We start from the raw sequence: 13,291 nt of genomic DNA on the forward strand, positions 1-13,291 counted from the left end.
TATCGGTAGAAATGTGACAGATGTTTCCCCTTCCACTAAGGCACATATTGAACGGGTGCTGCACTAGTTTGCCTATATATATCAAATAATGACAAGAATCTAAACTTTCACTCTTGTATACTTTTGTATTTAGATTGTTAACCCTCGGTGACAACTCGATTTATTGGTTAATCAATTCTTAAGTGATAACACGCTGAGCAATAACACATTTTAATGAATTCATGTATTTGTTTTTTTAACTAAAACCTATTTTCTTTTTTGGTCGTTTTAGCAAATAAATCATTAAAACTGAACTTGTTTTGTTGGCAAAACAAGATTTTTTAGACAATTTTTTGACATTGTATAGACCAAACAACTGCAACTTGCAGTCATTACTATTTTGTATCTTTTACTTTGGTCTCTCATTCAAACTCAACCTTGAGTCAACAATTCTAAGTCAAATTGGCTAAAAAACATAAATAACAAGATGAATGATGAATGTCCGCCTTTGTAGGGTGCCAGAAACTTTGCCAGAATTGACGTCCCGATGAGCCCACAAAGAAGACATTTACGTGTTCACTCGCGTCTCGCTTCCCCACCGATGCCGATTAAAGCTGAAGCCGAGTCCTATGGCCTGGGAGTGAATACTGACCAGTGGTAAATGTGATGAATCAAGCCAAAAACCAGTGGTAAATGGTCATAACAGGAAAACAACAAACATGTTCAACTTCACAATAGATTGAGACAAGGATTTAATCAGCTTTGTATCAGTGTGAGATAGCACCATCGTTGACTTTTGATAAAAAAATAAAAAAGGGCAAGGTGACTTGATATTGTAGTGATAAGCAAAAATCTCAACTCGATCACATCAATACATTTCTGGAGTGGGTGGCTCACCTTGTAAACAATGACAGTGGCAGCAGATGCCGCGCTCTCATAGACTGACATCGCAGCGCACATATGTATGAGCGTGCACACGCGCGCGTCGTCATGCATTTATTGCTGTGTGTGCAGTGTCTGTTTTACTTAAAATCGTTCCAGTTGTTCCTGACGTTCTGTTGACTTAGAGGTCAGCCCAGCGCCGAGGCATAAATTTCTGCAGCATTGATGTTGGCTAATTCACAGCATGTCACACACAGTGGCTCTTCAAAAAAAAAAAAAACAACAACAACAAAGGTCACCTACAAGCAGCACTTTATGGCTTCATATCTGTTTTATAGGCAACTGTGCAGGATTCATCAGCGTCTGAATCACCCCTTTTTCTACCTTCTGTAACCTGCAGGGAACATTTTGTTTCTGTGGGATGCAAACTGGACTCCCACAGTCCGACATAAGCAAGGTGAATCATTTCAGGTTTTAAAAGTTTGGAATAAAATACTAATTTAGAAGGGTTAGATCTTAGGGGTGGGAGTCACAGAGTAGGACTGGGCGATATGGACCAAAACTCATATCTCCATATTTTGTTCAAATGGCGATATTACAACGATATATTGAACAAAAACGGGTAAAGTGTGTACTTTTATCAACCATTTATTTAGTTTTGTTGTTTTTTTCCTCAACAAAGCACAGCTGTGCATATAACAACAGAATATAAGCAATAGTGTTGCCTGTTTGAAACATGTAAGGTATTATTAAAGAAAATCTATAGTAATAGCCTACACTTATGGGCATAATTGTGCAAATAACACAAAATGTAAACAAAAACAAGCCTACAGCTTCACAGTATTATATAGAAAACAGAGAAATATAAGAAACCACAGGCAGTCTTGTATAAAATACTTGAAAGCGATATTTGAGTAAAAGTACAAGTATCTTAATAGAAAATGACTTTGGTAGAAGTTAAAGTCACCTTTTACAATACTACTGACATTTACTGTACTTAAGTATCAAAAGTAATTTTCTGATATAAAAAGTACTTAAGTATTAGAAGTAAAAGTATTTAAACAAAGTGAGCAATTACAATTTTGAATATGACATTTATTGTGGCTTCTTAACAATAAAAGCATAACAATAGGTACAGGCGAACAACTTCCAACAATATTAAATTCACCCTTCTGCCATGAAAGGTTGTTCCTTTTCCAGGATGTATCCTCCACTTTTTGTCCTGTGTTGGCGGGGATTGGCTTCAACAGCTGCTGGACACCTGAAAAGTTTGACTCAAGGCAGACAGTGGTGGATAATTGACACTGACCCAACTGATTAATCAGTTTGCCTCTACTCATAATTGATTGGTACTGTCTTAAAAAAAAAAATGTGGGTTCTAAGTTTGCAGAAAACACAATCATTAAATCATGATACATTCCAAAAAAACCTGTACTTTTACCTCTTCACGGCAGTACACGCTGAGCAACACATTTTAATGAATTCATGTATTTGTTATTTTGAACCTGATTTATGATTAAAATTTGCCTATTCTCGCCCTGAACAGTATTTTTCCTTGAATGAATGAACCAAAAGGTGATGAAAGGTGATGTATTCTTACCACCAGTGTTCTGTCATTGAAGACAAGCCAGAGAATATTCATTAGTGCTTGTGTACGATGATTTACATCTTTATTTTGTTTACCATTTTTTGTACCATATCCAAAGTTCATCACTTTAGGAGATTGAAAACAAACACACATAATAACCTTTAAGCATACAATTATAATATATAAGTTTTAATACATATAAACAGCCAGGTGAGATACATTAATAACACCCTTCAGAGACGACGTTTGTTGCTTGAATCTGGGTTTTTTCAAGGTGTCACGTTCAAATGTTGTGTTAAGAGTTTCATGTTTTGATGCATCGTGCTCTTAATTTGTGTTCGACATCTATCGGGGAATAATGTCGGCCACCTTTTTGCAGCTACTGTACATGTTGATTACAGGTTGAGCCCTCTGTGGCGAGAGTGTGTTGACATTATGTCTCGTTCTCTAAGCCTGTTATCTTTGTGCCGCACAGTTTGCTTTGCACGTTCCAAAATGCCACTCTTTGTGTCCTCACTCGCGAGCCTATTAGTCTCCACGGAGACTCATTTTAACCCGTGCTTCGCTCAGCTTCCAAATGACCGCCGCTTTTGTGTGGAAGTGTTTTCTTTTGGAGATTAAACATTCGGAGGGAAATTGGGGTCCTGCGGGGTTTTATCGCTGTGATATTGAACAACTTTATGTGTGAAAATACCAAAGTGGTGCACTGTAGCACATCGTTTGAAAGCAGATTATGGATACATTTGTGAGTTTGTGAGGGACCGCGGTGATAACTGCACATGTAAAGCCAGCGGTGCTGCAGTTTTATCAGGTAGCAACAGGACGTGGAAAGTAGCGCTAAACACATTTTTGCCTGCTGTTTTAATCCTTTTATGATATCTTTGGTAGACATTGAATAAAAGTCGCAGAAGTATGAGGCTTGCTTCACGGAGGCCGCCTTGTTCCATTATGTTTCCACTTCTTTTGGCTTCTCGCTTTAAGGGTCGCCACAGTGGATCATCTGCCTCCATTGTGTCCTCTTCTGTTACACCAACTGTCCTCATGTCCTCCTTCACAACATCCATGAACCGTCTTCTCTTCTCCTCCTCCATCTTCACAACATCCTTTGTCTAGTATAATCACTATCCCTCCTCTTCATGTGACCTCTTCAAACCATCTCAACCTTGACTCTCTTTACTTTATCTCTAAACGAAACGAATAGAATCTCAGAAACTTACACTTACACTCACTAATCAGTCAGTATGTTGACATGCACAGTTTAATCAGGCTAACCCTGGATTTCCACTGGACGCGGAACGGCCGCGGAACGGCCGCGGCGCGGTTCTGCTTCGTCCTCTCCCAAACGTCAATCCCCACCGGGCGCGTTACGGCAGCGGCGCGGAGCCTTGGGAGCCAGCGGTATTCACGGAAGATCGCGAGGTCCCGCGATAGACTGTGTGTATAAAGGATTTTATATTTCTCCACTTCCATTATCAGTCTCTCGTCGTCCATTGTCTCCGAGACCCTCGGATCAAATGACTGTTGACCTGGGAGCACCGGTTATGACGTAACGTTGAGGTGAAGTTGTGACCTGCGTATTGTGTTTTATTTTGAAAGGGGGGCGGAAGTGTTTTACTTAGATACTGTGTCGGACTTCCTGTCTTGTGCGATCTGCTTCGTTGAAATTTACGAGGTTCAGCAGCGGCAACGGAAAAAATAGAACTGATTCCTATTGATAGCGCTGCGGCGCGGCGAGCCGCTTCTGGGCCGCTGCTGATCCGCGCCGCAGCGCGGCCGGTGGGAATGCTCACATTGATTAGAATGGAAGCGATTTGCAACGGCTACCGGGCCGCTGCCGTTCCGCGGCCGTTCCGCGTCCAGTGGAAATCCAGGGTCAGGCCATAGTCTGACTAAGAAAGACAATCGGACAATTTACCGAGTCTGAGAATAAATGTGAAAGGGAAAATGTATTTATTGGCCATGTATGTCTGACGCCACCACTGTAGGTGGCGCTGTATCCCTCTGTAATCTAGTGCGTATTGAATCTGTTTTCTGTTGACCTTTATCGTCACAGAAAAACAAACAGTGAATGGCGAGATGGATTGTGCTGTGGTTAATCATGATCCAAATTTCATGGAGAATGACTCTTGTGTGTTGTACGAAGAAAGACGCTGCGGCCGCCGTACGGGTTTCGACTAAAGTACTGCAGTTCATACGGCATCTTCAAGTCCAACTAAGCATATACATCCAGAAGTAATCGGACCATGAATCTCACTATCCAGGTATGTTAGTCCGACTAAGACTAGCACGATTTTAGTTGGACTAACATGTTTAAATGACCAAATTATTGTCTTAGTCTGACTAGAATTGGACTGACTGCATGGCAGAGGCCAGTGCATTTGAATTAGGAGTATTCTAGTTCATATTTTCTCAGTCCACATAGTAAGAAGTACGACATTCCTTCTGGTATGCGAAGGCCACCGTAGTTTTGTTACACACTGGACTTTAAACACACCACGAAAACCTCGGCCGACATTGAAACATTTCCTCCGTTCAATCTTGGGACAAGGAAACTATAACTTTTTCTTTTTTATGCAACCATGTATTGCTTCCTGTGTTTCTCACCAGCTTTCTTGTATCAAACCCTATCTGTGTCGGGATTCCCTCTGGAATATTTACACTGTCTCTCTCTCTCTCTCTCTCTCTTTCTCTCTCTGCACAGATAATTACTAGAAGGAAAGAAGCTACCTGGAAGGTCAGCCAAGAATCCTGCTGCAGGTGCCAAGTGAGATCTACAGGACTACAATTACTTGGACAGACTGCAGCGGCGGAGCAAAGTGAATGACAGGTAGGAAATAATTCACATGAATCACCTTCTGTATTATGAATAACCACCTGCTGAGAGGACATAGCACGGTCAGTTATCCTCCGAATTGGTTCTGAATGGCCCTTTTTGTCATTTGTTGGTAATTGACTTAATTCTCTCGATAATATAATGAAATTAACCTCCGAGAACATTTCCTCCTAATGGCATTTATGAGACAAGGTTGAAGTTGACATGCCAGCAGCCCTGCAATTATATTTAGATTATCCTACTCTGCCGCTATTTGGTTTTCCTCCCTCTTTTCTTTTTTTTTCTAAAGTCGACACTTGAGAAGAGTCCTTTCCTGCCACTCATAATTCATAATCCGTTTTACCAAAACACGCCGTGTTGAATCCTACATGAAGGGCGTCCTTTAAGAAATTCAGGATCACTCGCATCTCTTTTCTTCCTGGGGTACATCTGACCTTGTAGTAAAAAAAAAAGAAAAAAAAAAGGAAGAGGGCATGAAAGGCTGTCAGTCAAACCATCATTTCGTCTTTGTTTTTCCGCACTTGTCATTCTCTGGAGGTGTGAAGCAGCCCCTGACTTAAATCCAGTGATTCTCCGCTTCTGGCAAAATGCGTCTTTGTCCTTTTCTTTTCTTTTTTTTCCCTCCGAACTCAGCGACCGCCGCGGGGCAAGGTGGAACAAAGGCGGAAATAAGAGAAGTTTCGGAAACGGTGTCCGGGTGGGAACAGAATGTAATCAAGGGCGGTACATGGTTAAATATTTCAGTGTTTCCAACTTAACACTTTGTCCTTTTTTATGAGACTTTAACCTTTTCTATCAAATCTCAGCGGGAAAAAAAGTCCCCTCTTACTCTTTTGTGGACGAAAATAACACACCATTCATTCATACATTTTCTTACATTTTTGGACATGTTAATGGAGAGTTAGAAACCACCCGGTGTTTCTCATGGCAACTAAAATCCTGCGTTGCTAGGACCCATTCATTCTCATGCTGTAGTATGTATGTATTCATTTTGTTCTTCCATACACCAGACAACCAAAACTATGTTTACCTCAAAATACATGAAACTTTGTGCAGAATAAAGTAAGATATCATGTGTGTGTTAAATGTGCATAAAAAGAGATGCCATTCCTTTATGAACAATAAAATGTAGCATATATCTCTTGGAAATTCCATTTGTAGCTATTCAAAACAATATTAGCTGTAATATTATACACCTATAAAATTATACACCTTGTTTTTTTTATTATCTAGTCACGATTCTTATTGTGAACTTGGTCAGAATTTTTTGGGGTGAAAAGTTCAGAAAGCACTGTCCTTATATTAGTAATCCTTGAGGGGGACATTAGGGTTTCTTTCCAGCTAATCTAGCTTAGAATTTGAAATAAATAAATATAGAGCTGAAACAATTACTGCATTAATGGATTACTAAAATCGATTACAACTATTTTTGATAATCCATTAATCGGTTTGGGTGTTCTTTAAAGAATTAAAACAAGTTTTTAGAGTTTTTCAGCTTCTTAAATATGTGAACACTTTTCAACATTTTCTGAAATTTTATAGACCAAACAAGTACTCCATTAATCGAGAAAATAATCATAGTTGCAGCCCTAAATAAATATAAACCAAAAAAATAGTGTTTAAACATTAAGAATTATGTACAATAGAAATATGTGTCCCATGATGCTAGTTTTCAAAATGTAAGTTCTACTTTTGTAGGTTTGCAGGCTAGTTAGCCTAGCTTGTTAGCAGTAGCACTGGCTGTCACTATATTTTACTTATTGTGTGCATTATATCGTCACTTGCTGAGTTAATTTTTGGTATATTCCATCCATTCTTCTATACACACTTCAGCCTCTGTGACGATGTTTCTGCTAACAGTTAGCGACAGAGCTGCAGCAAGACACGACGCAGACGATGGCGAGAAGTAACGTAAATATTTTGGGCAAAGAAGTCAAGTTTTAAATCAATTTGTTGTTGTTTTTAAACGTATACAACGTTAACTATTCACTCAGATTGACGTATGTTAGTTAAAAGTGTGTTGTTCGGCCATATTTTGTTGGTCTGTCATGGACGTACACGTTTTCTATTTTCTCTTATTTTCTGGAGCAGTGGGAAAATGGGCAGTTGGTGTTGTGTTCGCTTCATGTTACATAAAGGAGGGCCGCCCCTCGTCTCCTATTCATCTGTCTTCTGTCCAGATGTGTTGATGATGGCAATTGACCAGTCTGTAAACCCACAAGTCTGCGCCGCGCCGAGGAAAAATGGCTGCATTATACTCATTACGTTGACTAATGATGACAGACGAGGGTCACACGTAATGACAAGACACTTTATTTACGGGAGACAAAATGTTTGTCTGGTCCGGTCACACGCAGGTGATCCATTTTAGGGTAATTGGTATTGCACCTGGCAAGGAAACCGGCAGAATAACAATCGACGAGCATCTAGAATCTGAGCGAGGAAGACGGGAGGAAACCGGTCCACCACAACATCGTGTGAGCCACGTCCATTATTCATCCTTATTATTGCATCCGCTTCCTCCACGTCATATCAAATGATCAAACACATGCTGATCATGAATACATGGTCAGACACATGTAGCAGTGTCTCTCGACCGCAGAGTAAAATAAGTGGATTTTAAATTTTTGTAAATTAATTTATATTTTAATTTTTGTAAATTAATTTATGTTTAATTTTTGTATCCTACTTTAACTACAGTATGATAAAATTATACAAAGCTAATCCTATTTTGTGCATAATCTGGGAAATGACTATGCAATGCCTCTGAGCCCGCTTTGTTGTCGTAAAATATTTGTCTTCATATTTATTTAGAGATAATATTTTTACATTTTTACATCACAATCGTTTTTGTAAAATCACCAAAAGAGCAGGGCTGCAACGATTATTCAATTAATCGATTATTAAATCAATCGTCGACTCTGGTTTCATTGTATCCATTTGACAAAGAAATCATTAAAACTGAACATTTTCCACAATTTTTTTTAATTTTAACTAATGTTAGCATTGGAGCTAGGTTCGTAAAATTATCAAGCTAATCAAACAAATTCCGTGGTATTTCATATACACACTGTGTGTATGACTAAATTATTCTGACACAAAACGACAGTAAAAAAAAACCAACTGCATTGGCAGTGTTGATGCTCTTGGCAGCCATTTTGGGTATTTGTATTTCTCACAGTCGTACACGAGTTATGTTCCATTTATCATCTGCTGACATATTGCTACGCTGTTTGTGTGCACAAAACACCGTATAGGGAGTTGTTATTGACTTATAATAATATTGGAAATGTTAGAACACGGGCAACTCCCACTTCCATCCCCTAATTCCGATGTTTACAAGTTCCACATCTTCACAAGTCAGGTATATTCAGTTGCTAATGTTAGCATTGGAGCTAGGTTCAATTAAACTAGCGAGCTAACCTAACAGATAACGTGGTATTTTGTACGTAAAAACACGTCCACTCACACTGTGTGTGTAAGACTTAATTATTTAGGCACAAAAAAGTCAGTAAAAAAACCCCAACAACACCAAGAGCAACACAAGGGCAGTGTTGCTCTTTGTGGCCATTTTGGGTGTGTACTTGTAGTTGACGACGCTTTCCCAATCAGGAAAATAATGACCTTGGAGTAAAATAGAAGCGACAAACTTTTATTTTTTATTGTTGTTTATTTCATCATGTTGACATGTGATTTGCCGCAGCAGCTTTTATTGGGAAATTTCAGACATTTGTCCGTGGAAACCACCAGCTGGCCGACCGACTGAAACCCTCAGCAGAACATCAAACATCACAGCATCTCACTGCTGGGCTCAGTTTCACAGAAAGAGATCAAGGGTGGTACCACAGTGTTTTCATTCCAGTTGATATGGAAATGTCGCATCATTTCAAAGAGAACGTCCTCTTTTTTTCCCCTTTCTTTTATTCATGTATGATATCCTTTTGCTCCTCACTCACTCACTCACTGCCTAATACTAATATGGAGCTGGACAAGGTTGAACCAAGCTGCCATGAAGCAAAACAGGGAAACAAGCCATGCTGTCGAAACAGAGTGCTCCAAATCCAGGAGATGGGAGAATTCTGAAACTGGAAAAAATTGTCAGTTCTGGTTGAGAAATATGACTTTTTCTTTGGTACTTGGATGCCTTGCAGTTTGAAGTCATGATCAAGTGAATGTGAAACTTGTTGTTCAGTGGACCTTTTTCAGGAAAACTGATTTCCTTTTCTTTTTTTAAAGCAGAACAGATAAACAGGCAATGCAATATCTGTCAAGAAGCTGAATCTGTGCTGCAATAATGTCACTTTTAATGTCTGTTTCAATAAATTTTACCTCAGATTTAGCTTTTTTCAGCAGCTGTTCTGTAATTTGTTTATATATTCGAGCAAAAAAATATATCTAGAAGTTAATGGGGTAGAGTTTTTAGTTAATTACAATAATTTATCTCAGGCTGCAACTAACTGCACTAATTATTTTCCCAATTGATTAATTTACCCATCATTTTCCACAACAAAATATCATAAAGTAGTTTCAAAAGAAAACCTGCATTGCTATTAATCTAAACTAAAGGTGACTCAGTTAGATTGCATGTTCCTTTATTTTCTTCTCAAAAACAATCGAAAATGAAAAAGTTGTCACTTAAAGTGTAGTTGTATGATGTACTGACTCATAGCCAACGCTGACTACACTTTTATGAATGTATTTGACACTTTATCACCAAAGTCCATTGAGAAAATCAGCGTTTTTTGGCTCAGAGGGACACGGGAGCAGCTGGTCTACTGCTGCATTTCTTGGTAAGTGTGTGTCACTAAGTTAAGTCATTTGTTCAGAAAAGCACTAAGTGACAAAGTGACAGAATAAGACATTTGAACTTACTGATGGAGGCAGCAGTGGATCAACGACACCTGTGCGCTGTGATGTCAAATGTTCTCATTGGGGTTTGGTTTCTTGTTGAAAGGCTGTCTGACAGTGAAATAGAGCGGCAAACATAATTTGTAAGATATCTTAGACTAAAGCAGACATAGATTTGTTTTGTTAAGTTTTGATAAAATGATGTTTTCTGTCACTTTGAGACAAAAGCTACCTTGCCATGGAAATAACACGCGACTCCTTCTTCTCTGTCTTCTTATGTGTCGTTGGGTCAAAATACACTATATTGTACATATATTCTTATAGCCTCTATGTTCTGTGTTGTAAGGGTTAAGAACAGAGAGAAAATGCTTGAAAAGTGATCAGAATGATCCACACTGTGAAACATTTTAATGTCTTTAAAGGTCACATTTGACCTCATCCTGTTAAAACACCACAGACTGGACTGAGTATGAGCGACTGCTCTCCTCCAGGGTCCCCGCGGCTTCATTTTTCTAGCCGTACGTCTGGTGCCACACCCTGAGTAGTATATACCCCCCTTCCCCCGTCCCCCGTTCTCCATTATACATCACTGGAATGGGAAACGAACATAGGGCACATCATAAAAAGCTTGATAACGGAGCTAATACAATTACATTACGGTGATTAAACGAGGTTAAATAGGTGATCTGTTACATTGATCTTAAATGCATTCAGACTTTAATTTAATTTAACAGTGCTATAATGCTGTAGTTAAAATATGTCCTATTAGTGTTTGGAGCCCGCATGTATAACGATTAATTATTGAATAATTGTTCATGCATTCCAACTCTGGCAGGCTCTGAAGGGTGATTTATTTTCTTCCGTGGCTGTACAGAGATAGGGCTTAATTACAGTGGATAGCCTTATCTCCCCTCTCTAATCCGCTCTTTGGAGTCTCCCGCGTTCGCGCCATCTACCCGTCGATACCATCAGGCTGTTGGCAGAGCCAGACAGAGAAAGTGATCCCCCAATTTCTTTGTCACATTAAGGCTCATTCACTGTGGACCTGACTTAAGAACTCCAAAGTGCGGGGGAAAGAAGAGAAGAGTCCCCCGAGTGCCCGGCACAAAACTCTCCCATGCAGTCTCGAGGTCAGTGCCGGCCCGGGCACATTACCACGCCCGCGCTGCCTTTGTCAGCTGCATGGGCCGAAGCACGTGCGGTCAAATCTGATCAGATAATGGGCTCAGTTTCCCTCGCTAGGAGCAATTTGTTGTTGATATCCCTGCACTAATGTGGGCAATTTGTTTACCGCCTCGCTACGAGCGCGACCCCGCATGACTGTGCTCGCCGCGGCGGCACTTACAGCACATTCTCAGCCACCCCCAAGAGCATCCAGACGAGGAGTGCTGTGACCGTCGGTGGACTTGAAATCGACAGATCTCTGGGAGGGGAAACTCAACACAAATTCACAGTTTAATTATCGCAGGGCTGATGGAAGCGTTCCACTGCGGCTGGCATTAACCGTTGCATATATTAAGAGAAAACTTGGGTGGAATTAAGTGTTGGCAGCTTAAGTAGACTTCATTTAGGAGAGCCAAAAACTGGACTGGGATCAGCCCGTGTTTCCTCCAGAGTGATCACATGCTCGGGATAATCCACTACAGCAAAACATTTAGAAAAGTAGTCGAACTTTTAATGATATGTAAGGTCGTATATACATTCTGTGGTGAGAGACAGATGGAACAGCATGCATGTAACTAGGTTTATTATTATAATTGAATATTTAATCATTTTTAGCTACTTTGATTCTATATTTGATTGGTTTTGAGCGTTTATTTAATAATCAAATCAGGTTCACTGAGTTTTCAGCTTCCTAAATGTGAATACTTTTCTTGCTGCATACAGAAAATAAATCATAAAAACAGATTCATTTTTGGAAATTGTTATTAGTTGTATATTAAAAAGATTCTGTACGTTATCCCACTGTTAGAAAGCCTTTTTTCTGTGCACCAAAGTCCATAGAGAAAATCGTCAATTTTACATCACAGCACACAGTGGTTGTTGATCCACTGCTGTATGTTCAAATGTGGTATTTTGTGACCTCAGTGTTTGAAATCCTTAGTCCGTATAAAACTAAGTGACACAAACAAGACATGAGTAACATGAACTTAATTTTCCATTGGAAAAAATAGTAATGTGTCTAACAAGGCAGCAGTAAAACATCAGCGTTTGTGTCTCCACAAGCTAAAATCACCAGTAGGTGAATGTTGACTTAATCAAGCATATATTTTTTTAATAATTCAGTTGTTTTAAAGTGTCTAAAAACTGGTTTTCCTCTCGTCTGTGCTGTCAAACCTCCATGTTTGTAATTGGGTTCTCGATCAGTGTAACTATACTTGAATTGCTTTAAAGTATTTACAAAATGTGTACGTTACAGTGCTGTGGTACTGAATTATTGCAAATAAAATCATCGTTAAAGTGTAAATCAGACCAGTAACACAACATTTCTTGAAAGTGCAGTAGCGTAAAAACAGTAGCAGATATAAGGAAGAGAAAGAAAACCTATATTAATAAGACGACGTGCTTGGTCGATGAAGTGGAATCAGACGTCTGTCGTTGTTTCCTGCGGTGATGAACACAGACGCTATGATCTGCTGTGCTTTCATTGGCTGAGTGGCTTCATGTTTTTGTCAGAAACGGCCTCCATGTGACTGTTGTTTGTTTTTCACACACCAGAGTCACACATTTCTCCACACGTGGAGAGAAATGTCAAATCGAACGCACCGACAGGTTCGTTCTGGGCTTCGGTGACAAGTTTATTCTTCCCATGAACTTGAGACAAGTGTGAAAAAGACAAGCAAAATTTAACACTAATGTTGAACGAGGAGATAATATATCAACACGCGGACTCTTGGAATAATACGATTCCTTCATCATTTGTCTTTTCTTTCTACAATTACATTTTTTCCCCCCTCACCCCTGTAGTTGAAAAGTTTCCACATGCATATAAAGGGTTTTTAATGTAAATTATAATCAGTAAAGTTTCTCCTCTCTGTTCTTTGCATGATGAATCACTCGTCTTCCCTTGGTTTTCATTAGATTAATTCATTTTAAGGAACATTAACCTCATTTGCCGCCATTTATTTTCATCTGCTTTTCGTTTTTTAATATGTTTATTC

General features: G+C 39.4%; 1 protein-coding gene across 2 annotated transcripts in view; it reads left to right on the forward strand.

The window, feature by feature from the left end:
- The window catches only part of LOC131474972 (RNA binding protein fox-1 homolog 3-like), a 519,357-nt gene that overhangs the window by 52,068 nt on the left and 453,998 nt on the right, over positions 1 to 13,291 (forward strand). For both annotated transcript variants that reach the window (XM_058652721.1, XM_058652722.1), the window contains exon 2: positions 5,151 to 5,276. The gene's annotated coding sequence lies outside the window, so the exon portion shown is untranslated. The remainder of the gene's footprint in view (positions 1 to 5,150; positions 5,277 to 13,291) is intronic.

This window comes from Solea solea, chromosome 16 (genome assembly GCF_958295425.1).
Source record: "Solea solea chromosome 16, fSolSol10.1, whole genome shotgun sequence".
Taxonomy (NCBI): Eukaryota; Metazoa; Chordata; class Actinopteri; order Pleuronectiformes; family Soleidae; genus Solea; species Solea solea.